Here is a 13,048-nt window from a genome sequence, read left to right as displayed (position 1 = left end):
GATGTGGAGAGCTATGTTGTCGCTGTCTTGGACATAAGGGAGACTTTCATCCCATGTGTGTGGATGCTTCGAGTTGTAAATTCATAGAATTTGTACAATCATCTTGTTGAAAACCTTTCTTTGGCCATCAGTTTGGGGATGGAAAGTCGTGGACTTAGTAAGTTCTATATCCAGAATCGACGAGAGACTAGACTAAAATGCACTCAGGAATCTGTTGTCCCGATTTGAGACAATGGACTGTGGGATCCAAAAGTGTACCCAAACTCCCTTAAAGAAGATCTTAGTAGTGGCCTCTGTTGTGATAGTCTTCTTATAGGCCACCATGATGGCCATATTAGAGAATCTGTCAACGACTACGAAAACTTAGTTGTTGTCATCCGTAGTAGAAGGAAAGCCTGACATGTTATCCATGGAGATAGATTCCAAAGGCTGAGTAGGAGTAAGTAGAGGAGTATACAGGCCTTGCTTCTTGATGGTTGGTTTGGAAATGGCACAAGTGGTGCAAGATCTAATGTACTTCCCAACATACTGACGAAGTTTCGTCCAATAAAAATACTTTTGTAATACCACCACTATTTTATCTACTTCAAAATGTCCAGCAACCCGACTTTAGTGTGCCTCCCAAATCATCTTGGCACGATCACTTGAAGGAACACAAATTTGTCCTAGATGGCATGACAATGCATCTTGAAGGTGAAAATTTAGAACTCGCTTCCCTTCCAGGAGTGTCTAGTATGTTCTTCCGAATTATGGATCACTCTTGTAAATATGCGGCCACCCCGAAGTCTCGTGCACTCAGTGCCATCACTGGTGGTCGGCTGAGGCAATCAACAACATTATTGGTGTTGCGCTTATTATACTTAATGTTCAAATGGAACTGTTGTAGGTAGGTGGACCGTTTCTGATGGCAATCATCCTGCAACTTTCCTTGTGTCTATATGAACTGTAGGGTTCGGTGGTTTGTGTGGATGATTGTTTCCTTCCCCAGAATGTAACGCTTCCATTGACAGAAAGCCTGCATAATGGAATACATTTCTTTTTTGTAAGTGGGAAAATTTTGGACTATGTCTGAAAGCGTCTCACTATGTTAAGCCATCGGATGTCGATATTGAGTAAGAACCACATCAATAACATAGTCGAAGGTACTGTCTCAATCTCAAATGGTTGTTGCAGGTCCAATATTGTGAGCATTGGTGCAAAGCAGAGGCAATGCTTCAACTCAGAAAATGCCTGTTGTTGGGTTTCAGACCAAAAAAATGTTTCTTTCGCTTTGCCCTTGGTGACTTGACTTAAAGGCCAAGTGATACGAGATAACCCTAACATGAACTTGTGATATCAATTGGCAAGACCCAAAAAGCTACAGATCTCTGTTAGAGTGGACGGGGCTAGCCAATCCTGAATGACTTGTAACTTGGTTGGGTCCACATGTACACCCTGCTCATCAGTGATGTACCCTAGATATTGAACCTGGTTCAAGCCAAAAGTGCATTTGTCCAAGTTAGCACACAACTTGTGTTTTCGCAGGGTTTGAAGGACCTGTCGAATATGATGGAGGTGTTCTTCCCAACTCCAGCTGAATATCAAGATATCATCTAAATACACCACCAAAAATGCATTGGTGCAGGGTCGCATCATGTCATCCTTCAGTCTCATGAAGGTGTTAGGGGCATTCATCAATCCAAACGGCATGACCAACCATTTCAAAAGCCCCTCCTTGGATTTGAAGGTAGTCTTCCAGACATTGGAGGGTTCGATAGGCTCTTGTTGATAACATGACTTCAAATCAGTCTCGCTTAAATATTCCCCCACCTTAAGCTGGTCTAGAAGGTCATTAATCTGTAGGATTGGGTACCTATTCTAAACAATGATCTTGTTTAGTGTCCAATAGTCAATGCAGACTCTCCAGGTCCCATCCTTCTTCTATACCATTACAATTGGGCTCCTAGAGGGTGATGAGCTTGGCCTGATGTTCACTTTCTACAATAGTTCCTGAATCTACCTCTTGACCTCATCGTTCTCTAGAACAAAGCATCAACATATCATTCCATTTAGCATTGACACACTCGGGATCAAATCTATGGAGTGCTTGACTTGACAGTGCAGAGGTACCCCTGTAGGTGAGGGGAAAGTATCCATGTACTCCTCCACGATCTTGTCCATCTGTTATTGCTGTGTAGAGGAGCCCTGCCTAGAAGTCGTGGCCACAAGCTTCTTCTTGCCTTGAGGTAAAATCATAATAAAAATAAATTTCCTAATCTAGGAAATGATCTCACTGTATTGCTTTGCAGTGATTAAAGAGATGGAAATAGGCACGGAAACCTTCGGTATCCTATACAACTTATTGACCAAATTATTAATCACAGAGTGAGTTATAAGCTAATATACAACATCTCACTTCCACAAGTATGGTTGTCATAACAATACATCACAAACTTCAAGAGGAGCAACATCACATAGTACCTCATCCGTGAAGGGCTTGATGCTGTAGGGAAGGCGACACTGCTGGCTGATGCAAAGATCTCATCCTTGGTGAAGCCACCCGATGGCGTATGACTGTAGATGTGTTGTAGTCTTTAGGCCCATCCGTTTCATGACCTCTACTGAAATGAGGTTCTTTTGCCTCCCACTGTCGACAATGAACTGCAGCAGAGAACCCTTAACCCACATATGTGAGTGGAAGAGGCTTTCCCTGTCCTCTAGATCTTCAGGCTCAATCTTCTGGATCTTGGAGGTGACCGAAGTGGCATTGGGCTTTGCATCAATGATATGCTTCCCTTTATCATTCCCCTTATCGGGTTTTGATTCAGAGTCAGAACATGGGTCTGACTCAGAGGCCTTCAGCTCAGCCATCAGTGATTGCTTGGCCCAATACTCACTTGTGTTGTGAGTAGAGCTCTTATGCAACTCACACCATTTTCTCATGTCCTTATTTGGCTTCATATTGTTTCTCTTTTCTTGTGACTTCGACGGGTTGTCTTGGGTAGCCCCGCCTTGGCTCTATCCTTTTCCCTGTGGTTTGGGGGTGCCTTTTCCTTGCTTTGGATTCACATATCCAAAGTCTTGTTTCTTTTGTTTAAAATTATGCTCAATCTTGATAGTGTATCAGTATGTCGTGCCGAGCGAGGAAATGTCTAGGAACTCCATCTCATCTTGGATGTACTTGCATAAACAGTTGTGGTACTTGAGTACCAAATTCTGCTCAGTATTCTTGATACCCAGCTTCATGCGAAGGGTATGTAAATTATTTGTGAACTTCGCACATCTTGGTCCCTTCCTTGTTGTAGCGTGTGTTGGGCTACTAATTTGTGATTACTATTGTCACTTCATAACGTCCATTTCATCCATTTATACTATTATTTTATCAACTTATTTATCATAATTTATTATATAATTCCATTTATAATTATTTATGATCTTGTCGATACGTAATATTTGTTCTCATTTATTTTTAATAAATTGGTGATTATTATGCATGATTTTACCAAGGATGGTTTATTGATGATTTTTTTATAACATCACTCATGATTTTAGCCTCCAAGATCTCTTATAGATTGCAAATTTTATATTTAGCTCATAATCAAATATTCCAACTGAGAAATTCACTTGAATAAAAAGTGACAGTTTTGCGTTGGACGTTTCTAGAAAACGAAGAATAATATGGAAAATCTGAAACATGGGTTTTGTGTAGAACAGACCAAATTAGTTTTTGATTGGACATATTTCCAGAATTAGGTATGGATTGGGAGAAAAACAAGGTTCCTTGAAGGACATATTTACAAATTTTCTGTTGTGGTTGTTTTCCAAATTGCCCAATTGCAATAACCAGATTTGAATTGTTCCAGCTGAAATGTGATGGGATGATCTCTCAGATATCATCTTTCTTGTTGAGATTTTGTAACCAACCTAAATTGTATGGGAAATCATTTTTTAATCAGTTTGTTGTAAATTTCCCTTTGTTGTTTATATATTTAAAAGACACAAATTAGAAATAAAAGGGAGATAATGCATATAGAGAGTAGATTAGATATTGAAGGTTTCCTTTGAGAATGTAATAGCAAACTTAAATATTTTCCTTTTGATTAATGCAATCTTGATCTTCTGAGTATTATCTAGCCTTCGATATTTTTTCCGTAGCCCTGATCGGAGAGTTGGGCCCACTCTCCTTATTAGGTGTTATTGGATTAGTGGTATGTATAGATTTATTTTTGTTGTGATTATTTCCTTATCATTGTAATGGTTCATTAAGTTTGTGTTGCTGTGAATCCTAATTTGTTGTTACTCTGATTGTTGTTACTGTTATTGCTTGTTGTTACACATTGTTATATTGTTGATTGAATGCTCAATGTTGGGTAGGGAAACTGTGGCCTGCATAGACTTTGCACGGTAGCCTTGAAATAACAAGACAAGCCCTATATTGAAAATTAATGTGGGGAAGGGTGAATTCTATAATTCATATCTGAACACCAACATTTTGGTGTTGTTGTCGGGGAGGCTATCAAAGGTGTGAAATTACGACCAGTATTGGCCATAATACTGATCTCTTGTCCTAGGTAAGGAAGTTTATATCTTGCTCCAGGTCCTGAGTATTAGATCGTTTGGTTTTTTGGTTTCTTGTTTTTCTTGTTTTTTTAGGATTACTCTCTCGTCTTGGGGAAGGAAGTTTTTATCACCTTGCTTCAGGTTTGGAGATTTAGATTGCTTTGTTTTTCTTTCATAAGTATTTCTCTCTCATCCTTGGAAGGGAAGTTTTATTTTTTGCCTTGTTTCAGGTCCTAAGCTTGATTTTTGTGATTTGTTTATTTTCTTTCTCTCGTTTTATTTAGGGGTCACTCTCTCATCCTGTGGAGGGAAATTCTTATCCTACTCTAGGTCTTGACCTTTTAATTTTCTTGAATGTTTCTCTTTTATTTCATGACTGTATGAATAGGAAAAAAAACAAAAAGGGCAGAGGAAGACCCCAAAACTCACAGGTTGTGGGCAAGGAAGAAACCATCAACAAAATCTGGAACCCAGCCAAAGAACTTCATGATATGAAAACTATGGGAAATCAAGACTATATTGAAGACGAGTTTCACTCTATTGTTTGCTTGCAACATTACTCCCTACTTAAACAATTCTTGGCACCATCATTAACGAGGAAGTTGGTATCTCATACCTTAGTATTTATTGACATGCATTTCTCAAATTCGGGTATATACACACTTGAGATTTTATTTCAAAAATGGTTCCATTGGAAGTACTCTTATACGTAAGTATATTTTATTTGTTTAAGGTATGGTAGGTTAGTGTATAAAATAGAATAAATAAGTACATAAATAAATAAATTTCTTTATATGTAAAAAGAGTTGTGTTTGCTGCAATATGCTAAGTAAATCAATATCGGTGGTAGATATTTGAATTTATTTGTGTATGTGGACATATTATATTGAAAATCATATTTCTAAAAACACTAATCATCATTTTGGAAAAAAATTCTTGTTTATCAAATCTTATGGCTTGTGGGCTTCATAAAATCACTGAAAACACAGTCAGGACAGTCATGTTTTGAGGGACCAAATGGGAATATTTTCAAACTTGTTTCTATATTAAATAACTGCTTATTTATGCTTTCCAATCCACTTTGAATCACTCCAATTGGATTTAAAATGAAAACATTATGACCAAAACATTGACAGGATGTCTAGTAGGCAGCTCAAGAACAGAGTTGGGACAGTCAGTTTTTGGAGGCCTAAATGACCAGATTTTGGAAATCAGTTTCTATAATATATTCCTCTACTAATCTAGCTTACAACTCAATTTGAATCACTCAATTTCGATATCATATAATAAATGTAGGACCAAAATATTGTCTGTCTATCATAAATCAGCACCCTTAAAACTATGTTTTTCTTGTCGTACCTTAGCACATTTGACTCTTCAATTCTTCATGTCTTCAAAACCCGTTTATATTGGATATATTTACATGAATTTACTTTAATCTCCAATTTTAATCAGTTCAATCCAATATCAAACAGAAACATTATACTTAAAATACAAATTGTTGGTCTAAGTTGGGAAATCGAAAATGGATCTGTTATGCAGGTTGTTCTAAGAAAATTTGACATATCATATCATGCAATTTTTAAAACTTGTTTTTATTGGTGATATTGCTTTGAATGAACTTTAATTTGGCTTTGGAATCATTCAAAGCGAACAAAAAACAAAGTATTTATGATTAAAACATTGTTGGTTAGTATGGTCGACCACTGCTCTCCCGTAGGTAACAAATAAAGTTTCCTTTGTTCATTTTTCCCGTGGATTTGTTTTACCAAGTAATTATTTGTTATTTTTTTCGTAGTTCTTGGATTAAGAGAGCCCACGCACCTCTCTTCTTCCATGATTTTATGTTTTATTATAGGTAGATGCTCGTGTTTTTTTCAGGTCCAAGGAGAATAAAGGAGGTTCATTTATGAAAAAGTGATTCTTGAAGACAATGTTAACTAAATAAGGGCATTTCATTGAGGCATCCATTAAGAAATCTGATATTGTATGATTTTGAGACATTCTAAGTGCCATGATCTAAAAAAATTAGATCATATGAGCTTGTTACAAATTGTTCCTGCTATTGTTCACCAACATAGAGAAAACAACATGAAGACTTTTCATCACTTAAGGGATTTATAATAGGAGAAAAGGGGAATTTATTTCCATTTGAAGATCGAAGTCATTTCCACCAACTCATTTTTTTTCTTCTTTTCCAAAAGACCATTTTTTATTCACCATTGAAACATATTGATGATTCCCTTAGAAAAAAACGTTTCTGCAACCAAAATCACAACCGTTGTAACTTAAGTTATTTATTTATTTATTTTTTTTTAATAAAGCTTGTTTATTTTCTGATTTCTCTTATGTTTTTATGTTTCAGGTATTGTTTACCTCAAAGTCAATTTTTTTTTGTTCTCAAAATAAAAGAAGGAAGTTCTTAAGTTTCATGATGCTTCTATCCATTTGTTCCCCAGTCTTATGAGCATATGGTTTACTCAGATCTAATATCAAAAACTATTATGGTGTTGTTACTTAGTTAGTCTTGTTACTTCGTTAGTGTTGTTACTCTACCGATGTTGTTACTCTGCCAGTGCTATTACTCTGTCGGTGTTGTTACTACGCCGATGTTGTCACTCCGTTGGTGTTGTTACTCAACCAATGTTGTTACTTCGTCGGTGTTGTTACTTCGCCATACTATTATTCTGCTGGTGTTGTGACTTTGCCGATGTTATCCTGCCGGTGCTATTACTTCGATGGTGTTGTTACTCTGCCAGTGTTCTTACTTCGCCGGTGCTTTTATTCCACCAATGTCGTTACTCCACTCATTATGATACTCCGCCAATGTAAGTTGTCAGGTATGTCCCTGACCGACTCCATGGATTTGATTTGTATTTCACTTATGACATCATCATACCTTGCACACCTATCCACGCACAATGGAACTTCAATCATGTACAACGACATTAACTTGGTCAATGGGAAATACTTTCAATGGTCTAGGTCCTCTTTGATATAATGATTGGGTAGTCAATTTATCTTTGTTTATCTATAAACATAATCTTATTTTTAAAGAGCAATTATGCAAAGATGATTTCATCATGCCAACTTTCAACTTCCCTAATTGGTCAAGTCTCTGATCTTGTAAAATTTATGATGATGACCACAAAATTGTATTTAAATATTTCCGTCACTATCTAATGAACTATTCGTCAATCCCAATCTTAGCAAAGAAAAATATATTTATCAACAATCATTTAAAGGTTATTAGTTTTTGAGAAGCAAAACTACCCAAGTTGAAAATAGTTACTACAAAACATTTAATGCCATCCCTAGCTCTTAAGGAGCTCGACTGCCACCCCATCTATTAAGTAATATTTTGTTGATTAAAAATAACCATACTTGAATTTTAAACATAAATAATCAACTGGAGGACACGGGGTCTCATCACGAGCTCTAATAGAGTGACATTACCACTACTGGTAACTAAGCCAGGGTAATGACCTTCAGTCATAAAACTGAAGAACAAGAGGTCTCATCACGAGCCAACTTGTTCACTTTTGTTAGCTCCCATGAATGGAATTGTTATTAACTAGTTACCAAGCCAAAACAATGATATTCAATAAACATCTAAGTAAATTGAAATGCTTTCGTAACTATGTACTTATTTAAGTATTGAGGGTCTTTCACAGTGCATTATATTAGATATCTTTTTTTTTGGGATTCAACTGCGTTAAGAAATTCATTCATCTATGACCATTTCCATGAGAGGTAGTTGTAACTGATTAATTTCTCATGATTTTTGAATAGTCCACTCAACATTCATTGCATCGGGTGATGCTCGCAGGGGTGAAGAAGTGGGATTGAAACTAGTGAAATAAATCACATAGCATCAATCATCACTTCCGGGGCTTGCACCCGGTAACCAGGACTTCCCGGGAGGTCACCCATCCAAAATCGCCTCTGGCTCAAGCACGCTTAACTGTGGAGTTTTCCGCCACAATAAAGCCCACTTAGCTTGCTACGCCATTTGCAAAACCTTAGCAAATATTTTGCCTCATGAACCATTCAAGTAGAGTTCCCTTCACTCTTTTGAATTAAGTATTGGGGGTTTTCGTAGTGCATTATATTAGATATTCATTTTTGGGATTCAACTGTGTTAAGTAAGTCATTCATCTATGACAATTTCCATGAGAGGTAGTCGTAACTGACTAATTTCTCATGATTTTTGAATTCATTGTATTAGGTGATGCTCACAGGGGTGAAGAAATGGACTATTCAAAAATCATGAGAAATTAGTCAGTTACGACTATCTCTCATGGAAATAGTCATAGATGAATGACTTATTTAACGCAGTTGAATTCCAAAAAATGATATCTAATATAAATTTCATTATCTCTATTTCAAAATATAAATATAAGTATCAACTTAAATAAGAATATAAATTTCATTATCTCTATTTCAAAATATAGATATAACTATCCACATAAATATATTTATTTTATTAACTTTAATTATCTATTAATATAAACCCTACCACCCTTATTCTAAAATAAATACACCAAAAAAGTAAATATCAAATATGTGTAATGGAACCCTATCTTTAATTTGCCAATATATTGCCTATATTATAAAATATAGTTAAAAGTTGAATACGATAATGAAATTTATTAAACTATTTCAATTCTGAAATGCATATGCAGAAACCATAAATTAGGGTATTGTTTTAATTAAATCAAAACAAATTTAATTAAATGTGAAATAAACTCCAATTTTGTACACTTCAAAACTGGGGTATGTTTATTTTGGGGTATGTGCCGGGCATTTAATTACTATCAATAATTTTGGACAGTGACGGGCATTTAAACAGTGGTCATTTTAGATCGGGCATTTAAACTGTGATAATTTCAGATCTGATAAATCAACGATGTTGGAACTTGGGGGCATGTGAGAGACAGGATTCATTATTGCAAGATCCGTTATAAAGTGAGAGTATCGGGAACAATATTAAACGCCGTGTTTTAAAACGTTTTAAATGGTCAGCATAGCTTTTCGTTATAACGTTACGTATCGCCTCTACAACCTTTCATTTTCATGGTATTTAGTTCAGTAAACTAACTGGTTATTTTGTTACAGAAAACCAAAAAATAAATAAAGGCAGGATCACATACGGATTTCATTTCCATGGTATTTAGTTAGGTAAACGAACTGGTTATTTTGTTACAGAAAACCAAAAAAAAATAAAGGCAGGATCACATACGGAACAAAATTACGCCAGTTCAAAACGGTTAAATGGTATAGCTTTTCGTCATAACGTTGCCTATTGCTTCAACAGTAGGCAATAAACCACGTTCCACTTCCACGCTCATGAAATCCCCGCATAGCACACTACAACTAATTTTCCAATTATTGCATTACTGCATCTCCAATTAATTTTCATTATTGCATCTCCACTGTGACTCCTTTTTTTCGGTTTAAATTGCCTGCCCCTCTCCTATATGCAGAGAGTCTTGGTTCTTTATTGGGTGACCACGCTTCCTGTGGTTCGCGATTAGCGTGATTTCTACCGTCGAGATGGATGGTAAAGGCAAAGGGAAGGCTATTGGTATCGATCTTGGAACAACCTACAGCTGCGTTGCAGTATGGCAACATGACAGAGTTGCGATCATTGTCAATGATCAAGGAAACCGAACCACTCCTTCCGTCGTTGCGTTTACCCCATCTGAGAGGCTCGTTGGGGGACGGTGCCAAGTATCAGAGCGCCACAAATCCTCACAATACCGTCTTCGATGTCAAAAGACTCATTGGAAGGCGATTCACCGATCCTCTGTGCAGAGTGACATGAAACTTTGGCCCTTCACTGTAGTCTCTGGACGCAATGGCAAAACTCTCCTCCAAGTTGATTACAGAGGCGAGCGGAAGCAGTTTACAGCCGAAGAGATATCCTCCATGGTTTTAGTGAAAATGAAGAACACAGCTGAAACATATCTTGGCTCTGATGTCAAGGATGCTGTGATCACTGTGCCTGCCTATTTCAGCGATTCTCAGAGAAAAGCTACTAAAGATGCTGCTCTTATTGCTGGACTTAACGTCATGAGAATCATTAACGAACCGACAGCGGGAGCTATGGCCTATGGGTTTGACACTGACCTTTACTTGTCCAATCATAAGAAAACAATGTTGGAGGGGACATGCATCTGGGCGGTGAAGATTTTGACAATAGAGTGCTTAATTATTGTGTCCAAGAGTTCAAGAAAAAGCACAAAATGGATTTGAGTACGAGTGCAAAAGCTCTTCGGAGACTCCGCTCAGAATGTGAGAGGGCAAAAAGAAGTCTGTCTTCTGCTGTGGAAACTGTGATTGATATTGACTCTCTCTACGAAGGAATAGACTTTCACATAAAGATTGGAAGGGCCAAGTTCGAAGCACTCAACGCTGAATTGTTCGAAAAATGCATGGAAATGGTCGAGAGGTGTCTTGAAGACGCTACGATGACCAAAGAAGAGATTGACAGTGTAGTGTTAGTGGGTGGTTCAACACGAATTCCGAAGGTACAGGAATTGTTGCGGCAATTCTTCGGGGAAAAGCAACTCTGCAACAGTATCAATCCCGATGAAGCTGTTGCATACGGTGCTGCACTTCAGGCGGCGTCCATGAACAATGAAGGCGTCCATTTAGTCCTTATGGACGTCACGCCTTTGAGTCTTGGAATCGAGCTTAAGGGTGGTGTCATGGAAGTGGTCGTTCCCAGAAATACTCCTATTCCCACTCGAAGGGAGGGAAATTTTACTACAAGGTTGGACAATCAAGTAAATGTATGTTTTTCAGTTTATGAAGGTGAGAGAACTATGACAGCAGACAACAATTTTCTGGGCAAATTTTCCTTGCGTGGAAGTCCAGCAGCAAGATGTGGAGTGCCAAAGCTTAAAGCGGTGTTTGAAGTGGACGTCGATGGCATTCTGAAAGTTTCAGCCCGGGAGGAAGGTAGTGGGGTAAGTAATCACATTGTTATAGCCAATGACTGTAGTCGGCTGAGCAAAGAGGAGATAGAGAGGATGGTGCGTGACGCAGAGCGGTTCCGGAGGGAAGATGAAGAAGCCAAAAGGGATCGCACTGCCAAATCCAAGTTGGAAAGTTATATATACAACATGACAAGTAGAGTGAAAGAGGTTAAAGCAAAGGGGGCGGCGAACATCAGAGGGTTGGAAGCTATCGAGCAAATGCTGAGCAGTGTAGAGGAATGGTTAAGAGGAAAACGAGTGGGCGAAGGCCAAAGTATTGGAAGGGAAGTTGAAAATGTTGAAAGAGATATGCAGCCCATCCACATACAGATCACTCTTCTTTGATTTACTGCCCTTGGAATGATATCTGTCGCAAAAGTAGAAGGCTGTTTTATATTCTGAGCCTGATGTCGAGTAGAAGGTTATTTTGTAGTTTAATCCTTGTATTTTGTATTATGTAGTATTTAGTAGAAGGTTATTTTGTAGTGTGATGTATATGTTGATTGCAGATTCAGTACTCAGAAGTTTTACACTTGGAATGATATAGATTGCAGAAGTAGAAAGCTATTCTATATTCTGATCCTTATGTCGAGTAGAAACTTATTTAGTAGTTTGATCCTTATATTTAGTGTTTAGTAGAAGGTTATTTTGTATTCTGATGTATATAATTGCAGCTTCAGTACTCAGAAAATGTGCACTTTAACGAGGATCCGGACGGGATATGTAGTTCCATAGTTGACCGCTATCTGATAATACAAGTGATATATCAGTTGATTTTGATTTTATCTGATAATACAAATGATATATCAGTTGAGTTTGGAGTACAAATCAAGGATATAATTTGACTAACAAAATCTTAAAACTGTTAATTAAAAATATTTATTAATTTTGAATTTGCTAATTCACAATATTTATTTAAAATGTAATTTAAATATTATAAAATAAAATTTGTGAATTTGTTAATTCACAATATTTATTTAAAATGTAATTTAAATATTATAAAATAAATAACTTACATTTTAATTAATTAATGGTTACAAAGATTTTACTTTATTATTATTAGTTTTTTGGACCATTATTAATTTAGTATTAACCAATGCAATTTATAATTTTTAAATTTGGAAAATATTTTTTTTTCAATATTATTTAAAAATTTAATTTTTAAACATTTGATTGTCCCAGAACTTAAATGTCTTATCACAAGTTTTGCATAAGATAATACTTCTTGGATATAATTTATGCCATAATTTATTGATATAGTTGTAATATTTATCCATTAATTTTATATATTTGTTTAGCCAATTTTTATTCTTAAATTTTAAATGATGTAAATAACATATTTATCATGATTTTCTTTCTTTTTGTAATTGTGTAAAGGAAAATTTAATGTTTTTATTTCTTGATATATATTCAAGTTATTTATTTGTTAGACATCATAATTACAAAAGCAGACAGATAATTGTGTCAAGAGGCACTTTCTACAACCTAGTATGACACTGTTGTGTAATTTTGGAAGTCTCAATCTT

At 36.4% G+C, this 13,048-nt stretch overlaps 1 pseudogene; it reads left to right on the top strand.

Annotated features, from left to right (window-relative positions):
- Nucleotides 1-10,095: 10,095 nt before the first annotated feature.
- LOC149266488 (heat shock cognate 70 kDa protein-like) lies at nucleotides 10,096-11,886 on the top strand (annotated as a pseudogene).
- Nucleotides 11,887-13,048: the final 1,162 nt, after the last annotated feature.

This window comes from Pinus tabuliformis, chromosome 6 (assembly GCF_031772625.1).
Source record: "Pinus tabuliformis cultivar Carrire ecotype Pingquan chromosome 6, CPIR1, whole genome shotgun sequence".
Classification (NCBI taxonomy): domain Eukaryota; kingdom Viridiplantae; phylum Streptophyta; class Pinopsida; order Pinales; family Pinaceae; genus Pinus; species Pinus tabuliformis.
The sequence above is the reverse complement of the archived record's forward strand: the minus strand, read 5'-3'. Positions and strand labels throughout refer to the sequence as shown.